This window comes from Megalops cyprinoides, chromosome 11, assembly GCF_013368585.1.
Source record: "Megalops cyprinoides isolate fMegCyp1 chromosome 11, fMegCyp1.pri, whole genome shotgun sequence".
Lineage (NCBI taxonomy): Eukaryota > Metazoa > Chordata > Actinopteri > Elopiformes > Megalopidae > Megalops > Megalops cyprinoides.
This window is the reverse complement of record NC_050593.1, coordinates 1,604,248-1,610,853: the sequence shown is the minus strand read 5'-3', so window position 1 is coordinate 1,610,853 and position 6,606 is coordinate 1,604,248.

Below are 6,606 nucleotides of genomic sequence, written 5' to 3'. Positions count from 1 at the left end.
TCCAGTCCACTCTATCGATGGAAACATGGCTCTTTACTCCGAATGACAGGTGAAGTGCAGAAGATTATTGGGACTTAAAATGATCCTCGGTTTCCTACTGTCTTGCACTGCCCATGTAGCGTGATATTCATCCTCGAATCCAAGTGAGGCGGCGCAAGTGCAGGATGGAAGTGGAATTTCACAACTGCTGCCCCTCGCGCGTCACTCCGCTTCGCCCCTCCACAGCTAATATCGATAACAGCTCCAGGTCGTTCGGGGCCCCGTCTTTTCGGATTTATCACACATCTTTCCTCTCGTCCGGTCACTAATACCCGCCTGCCCTCTCTTAAACATAATCCGCGAGGATTTATTAACAATCACATGCAGGACCGGCGCATGCACTTCTGTCGCTCTTGGCGAAAAACAATTATGCCGCCCCTCTATTTGCAACGTACCATACCAGCAAAACACACAAAGGCCAATATGCCATACACATAAAGCAAAAACCAGCAAGAACACACAAAGGCCAATATGCCATACACATAACGCAAATAGTCTAGTGCAACGCTAGTGTGCTCAAAGTGTCGAAAATATTAAAGTATGCATGACGCAATATGCGGGCATTTTGCGGATCCATATCCAAATAACGCACCAAACAGGTCTGCGTAATACCTCCAATAACCTGGTTCCAAATTCTTTACAGCAGAGTCACAACAGCACAGCTATTTTCCAAATAATCCAATCCTCACACTAAATAATACCAGTGCAAATCTCTCCTATACACCACTTTCTCATGTGCGTAAAGCACACACATGAAATGCGCGCAAGCACATTATATCATCAGCAGATTCAGCAACCTAAACAACGACTAGAGAGCAAATAAAGCTTAACTTACCTTTCAGAAGAGTACACGGCGGGCCTTCATCGCAGCAAAGGTCTTAACTGCATCCTCTAGTTCGATTCTCTGTGCCAGTCCATGTTCTATGGAGATCGTTGCCAGTCCATTAAGTCTGTCTTTTTTCATTGTACTGCGGAGGTAGTTTTTTTTATTATTAGTTTCAACTTTGAGAAACTGCGTTCTCCTGAAACGGGGAGGGCGAGAAGCACTGGTAATGCTATAAAAGCATTGGGAAAAGTCTGATGCCTGACCTCTAACAGGTCATCACTGTGTGGAACAGTGATGGAACGTCTGGAACGTTTATAAATCTGGGGCCAAAACTCCAAAGTATCATTCAAACACAAACAGCCCCCTAAACCAGGGGTTTTAATTCTGTCTGCTTAGAACTCATTGACTGTCTACAGAATTGGTTTTCATAGTGCAAAACAACTGAGCTTATCCTGTGTGTGTACGTGTGTGTGTGTGTGTGTGTGTCTGTAGAGGTGGGCCCATTTGGCCAGTGTGTGAGTATGTTTGTGTGTGTGTGTGCACCTCTCTTCATGGGTGGGGCCAATCTATCTTGTGCGTATATCTCTCCGTAGGCATGGGCCAGTCTGTTCTACATATCGCTGTAGGGGCGGGGCCAGCAGTAATGTGGATATCCAGGGCCTGTGAGTCTCACCAGGTGGGATGAGAACATGCTTCATCTGTAATCCCTGGAATTCAAAACAATATCTGAGGGATTTCAGTCATATTCAGTTATGCCAACAGCGAAATACACATGAGCAAAGATTTACTTTCAGTTCATAAACCAGGTTGAGGTTCCCTCTGTCACAGAGGTCTTTGTTGCACTCAGATTGGGAGTGAGGTCAAGGTGCAGAAACAGTTGGTGCTCCAATTTGCTCAGCTTTATCTGATTATCAATGCAATGTCTCTCATTACTTTGCATTATTATCAAACATTTCATCTGACACCTTTTGTGTCTAATGTTTAATTATGTCTAATGGTCATACCTTGAGTTTCTGCTCTTCAGATGAATCATTTTAGTAATGACAAAAATGGTTTTCAGTTAAATCCTGATCTCTCATCACTTTTTTGAAATAGATTTAATGTAACCCCATGTTATATCTGAAAGGTAATGCAACCACATTAAAAAAGTAAGTAAAGATATAGAAATCAGCTGCTGATTTGCAAGCTTACTTAAATCTTGAAGGTTGTTACAGGTTCAGTATCTTTATCAGGGGAGAGAGAAAGACAGAAAGAGAAAAGGAATGAGAGACTGAGAAACAGAGAGAGGGATAAAGAGAGAGAACAGACAGCAGATGGAATGGAAACTTTTAAACAATCTGTTCTATTATTTCCTCCAGCCTTCGGAACAAATCCACAGGGGATTGTGTGTTGTATGTTATTAGTTTCTGCCATGCATCCAGGCAGTGGTAAAGTAGAAAAAAATCTCCCATCAGTATACAGACACTATACAGAACCAGCCAATGTCTTTCACATTCTCTGCTAACTTCAGCAATACAGCTTTCCAGAAAGACTTGTTTGAGGGATTGACTGAATGATTGAACATTCATCAACAATTGAATGAATGTTACACAGCCATTTCTAATGGATGTAGCCTTTAGCCTGGGGGAGGGGTCATCAGATAGTTCCCAACCATCATCGGGTGTTTCGACCCAACCACGACATTCTCCAGTTGGTGGGTCGGCAGTGGTGGCCAAGTCACTGCCCCCCTCCTCCAGGCCTCCAGCTAGTGTCGTCCCTCTTATGCCAGAGCTAGCAGGAGGCTCTCTTTGCCGCTTCTCCCAACCTTCGAAGAGCCGCTTTTCTCTTCAGTCCTCTTATTCCAACTTTTGTCATCAGATTCCATACTGACTGTGCGGGGAATCCTCGACATCCCACTTTGACAGTGAACAGCCATGTTGTCCAGCCTTTGTCCCGGCAGTCTTGAACCAGCTGCTGGTACTTAGCTTTCTTTCTCTCTGCTGCTTCCTCGCAGCCCTTCTCCCATGGGACTGTCAGTTCCACCAACATGGCTTTCTTTCCCTCCTTAGACCACATCACAATATCTGGACGCAGGGTTGTGGATAGGATCTCCTCTGGGAAGTGGAATTCTCTCCCAAGGTCTGCCCTCAGTTCCCATTCCTGAGTGGTCTGCAGAAGCTTTTGTTTTGCTCCGCCCAAGACGACTGGCTTCTGCCTCTCATTGACAAAGTTGATGGGTCTCAGCTGTGGCTTTGTCTTGGCTAGCTGGGTGGCCGGATGCTTCCTTCTTCTTTCTTGCTCCAAGATGTCAGCAAGTGTTGATAACACCTTGTCATGGTGCCACCGAAATCTCCCCTGGGTAAGCGCCACCTTGCACCCTGCTAGAATAAGGGCCATGGTTCCCCTCTCTCCACAGAGCCTGCATAGGGGGTCTTCCCTCATGCCCCACCTGTGTAGGTTCACCGGGGTTGGGAGAGTGTCGTACACTGCTCTAAGCAAGAAGGAAATCCGGAAGGGCTCCAGCCGCCACAGTTCAGACCATGTGATTTTCCTCTTGGGAAGCTTCCACCTTGTCCAGGAGCCTTGTGTCCCAAGCTCGATGGCTTTAGCTCTTCTGCTCTCCTCCTCAAGGTTTCAGACTTCCCCCTGGATCAGGGTTCTCTTTTCCGCAGGGGTGGACTTTGACCACTGCTGGAAGCGTGATGTTCCTATTCCCTGCCTTCCGACACAGAAGTTGCCAATGATGTCTTTCATTTTGAGAGAACATTCTGCCTGACTGATCGCAGAGCTGGCAGCCCACTTCCTGCCAGACCTTGTCCTTATCCCCGCTTCATGGATGAGCTGGTCTCTAGAGTCCCAGAATGTTAAGGAAAGTCTGCATTTGGCCACATTAAATTCCTCTACAACAGAGGACAGGGGGAGCTGGAGCTGTCCAGACCTTATGTAGAGCCCGACAGATGTAAAGCTCGGGGGTATTCCAAACCATCTACGAAGGTGCTTGCTGAATTTCCTTTCCAGTCCTTCAACAGTTGTTATCGGCACTTCATACACAGTGAGAAGCCACATCAGTCTTGGCAGCAGACCATGTTCGTATATCCAGCATTTATATTTCCCAGCCAGATCTCTTGATTTTCTTCAGCCACTCTTCAGCTTGATGTACTGTGTTGGAGGTGTTGTTTTTATCTGTCAGGGTGTTATCATACCAATTTCCAGAGGTACTTGATTGGGTTTCCTTTGATGCTTGGGATCACTTCCCCCTGAACGAGGAGCTTGAACCTTTCGGTTGGTTTACCTTTTTGGATCACCAGACACCTTGATTTCTTGGGCTTTCTTAAAGGACATTATCGCCCAGGTTTCCATCCTGTCCAGTTCCTCTAAACACCCATCTTGCTTGCACGTGGGTTGGTGTTGTTACGGTATGATCGTCCATGAATCCCCTGATCACCAGCTGTTGACCTCCTGCCGCAGTCTTTGGTCCTCTCGCCTTTTTGCTGGCAGCTGAAATGATCAAGTTCATCCCCATGATGAAAAGGATGGGGGAAATTGTGCACCCAGTGACAATTCCTTTCTCAACAGGCTGAAACTTTGTTGTGAACCTGGAGGATTGGAATAACTGCTTGACTGACTGAATGATCAATCAATCAATCGGTCAATTATAAGTGATGTATAGTGTTTCTGTTTAACAACTATTCTGTAGGTCTGTACTGGGGTAATTTAGGTGACTCGTTGTGCAGGAGTACAGCATTGTAAGCTCCTCTTGACATGTCTGCACCTCACACAGCCAGATGTCTATGATACACACAATGAAAGGTCCATAATACACATAGTAAGAGATCTATACCATGCATAATATTAAGTCTATAATACCCAAAGCAGGGGGTCTATAATACATACATCATGAGAGGTCCATACCACATGCAGTCAGTGTGGTATATACTACACATATTGAGAGGTCTACGCATGCACGCTATACATGCAGCAAGAGGTCCATACCAGACAGAGTCAGAGTGGTATATACCCCACATAGAGGGTAGACTATAACCCACACTGTGAGAGGTCTATACCACAGAGAGAGAACTACAATACTCACTGCTTACAACAGGAAAGCCTGGCTTTGATTTCTAAGGTTAGTGTTAGTTGGCCTTCTCAGTGATCCATGATTTTATGTAGGACAGCTCCACGTACTCTAAACACTAACAACAATCTGCAATGAGAAGCATTCTGAAACTACAAGTGAAACAAATCCTACACTTCAAAAGTCTCTTTTAATAAACAGAGGAAAATATTTTCAAATGAAAATAAACATTTAGTGGAGCCAAAGCCATCCTGTTTAAAGAAAGAATGAAAAACATTGATCTAACAACTTATAGTGTGAAATATATAAAAGCAAATTTTGTTTTATTTCAAATATATAAACAGATTTAAGATGTTCTGTTGTACATATTGCATAATAAACACACTTTCCAAACACAAACCTTTCCAGATTAAACACTTAAGCATACACATAACAGAATCAGTGTACAGTTCTGTTATTCTCCAGGTTACACATATTGGAGTCATGGCTCATTTTTTTCTATAGTTAATTTTTGAATAGACAATTTCTAGCATTATCATTCATAATGTGTTCAATCGGCTCGTCAGATAATGACAGACATAGATGTGTAAAAGTAATCTATGTCAGAAGCATCGTGATTTTCTGTTTAAATGCGTTTCACGCCTAGCCATTTCTGCGTTAATACTCATTACTAAGTGGAATTGGCGCACAATATTTGGGTGAAACAAAAACTGGCCGTAACCATTTAGTTGCTGACTCAGAATTGGCACATTCTTATTATCTCAATCTAATTGGATGAATTGTTCGAGTTTTGCCATTGATTTCAATTCACCGTTCCGAATGTTACTCTAGAATGCATCAGTTTCAAAGCGCAGCCGAAATTATGACATTAAGAATTAGGTACTAAGAGCGACATCTACCGGTCAGTGCTGCGTCCTACCCACACAATTCTGGAATTATTTTATTTTATTTTTTTTTTGTGATTCGGGATTAACAAAGATAACAGAAGACGAAAAAGACGGCATTAACAGTCCGGCAAAGTATCTTAGTTATCTTAAATAATTTATGATTGTCACACTTTTCCAGCTTTGAGGTCCTTTAAAGAGATGATGGTTTTGATTTCTTGATTGATAAACTTACATTTACAAATGTATCCATGGATTAATTTCCATTACTGGAAAAAGATTGCCAAAACTTGTCATTGTCAATTCACCTTCTCTGACTATCTGACAACGATTTGAAACAATGAAATGCTTACAACAGTGATCATGTAGGTATGCCTCTGTCGGTGTTAGGCGATATGACCTCGGAGTGAAAAGGGGCATTTTGAAAAGTTCTGTCACCTATTGTAGTCCCTGGCACCGTAGCAGTTTGGTCCACACGTTATGGTCATTAGTAAAAGCACAGCCTAAACTTCCGTTTGAAGACGCAGACCACTTAATTTAATTGGTTATAATACAGAAATCTGTGCAGTTTCACTGGCCCTTGACATGTTGAATCAAGGACGATCCACAAGCATGAAATGAAAAACAAACGAACCAGAAAATATAAAATCGACAAAACTTTGGTCTTTAGTTGAATTCCAAGTTTTGAAAGCCTCCAATCGAATTTTTGGTACTGTACGTCATTACCTACCCCACAGTACCGCCATTTCACACCGGCGGCCAATGAACACGCAGAACTGACTAGGAAGACCAATTACAAAGCG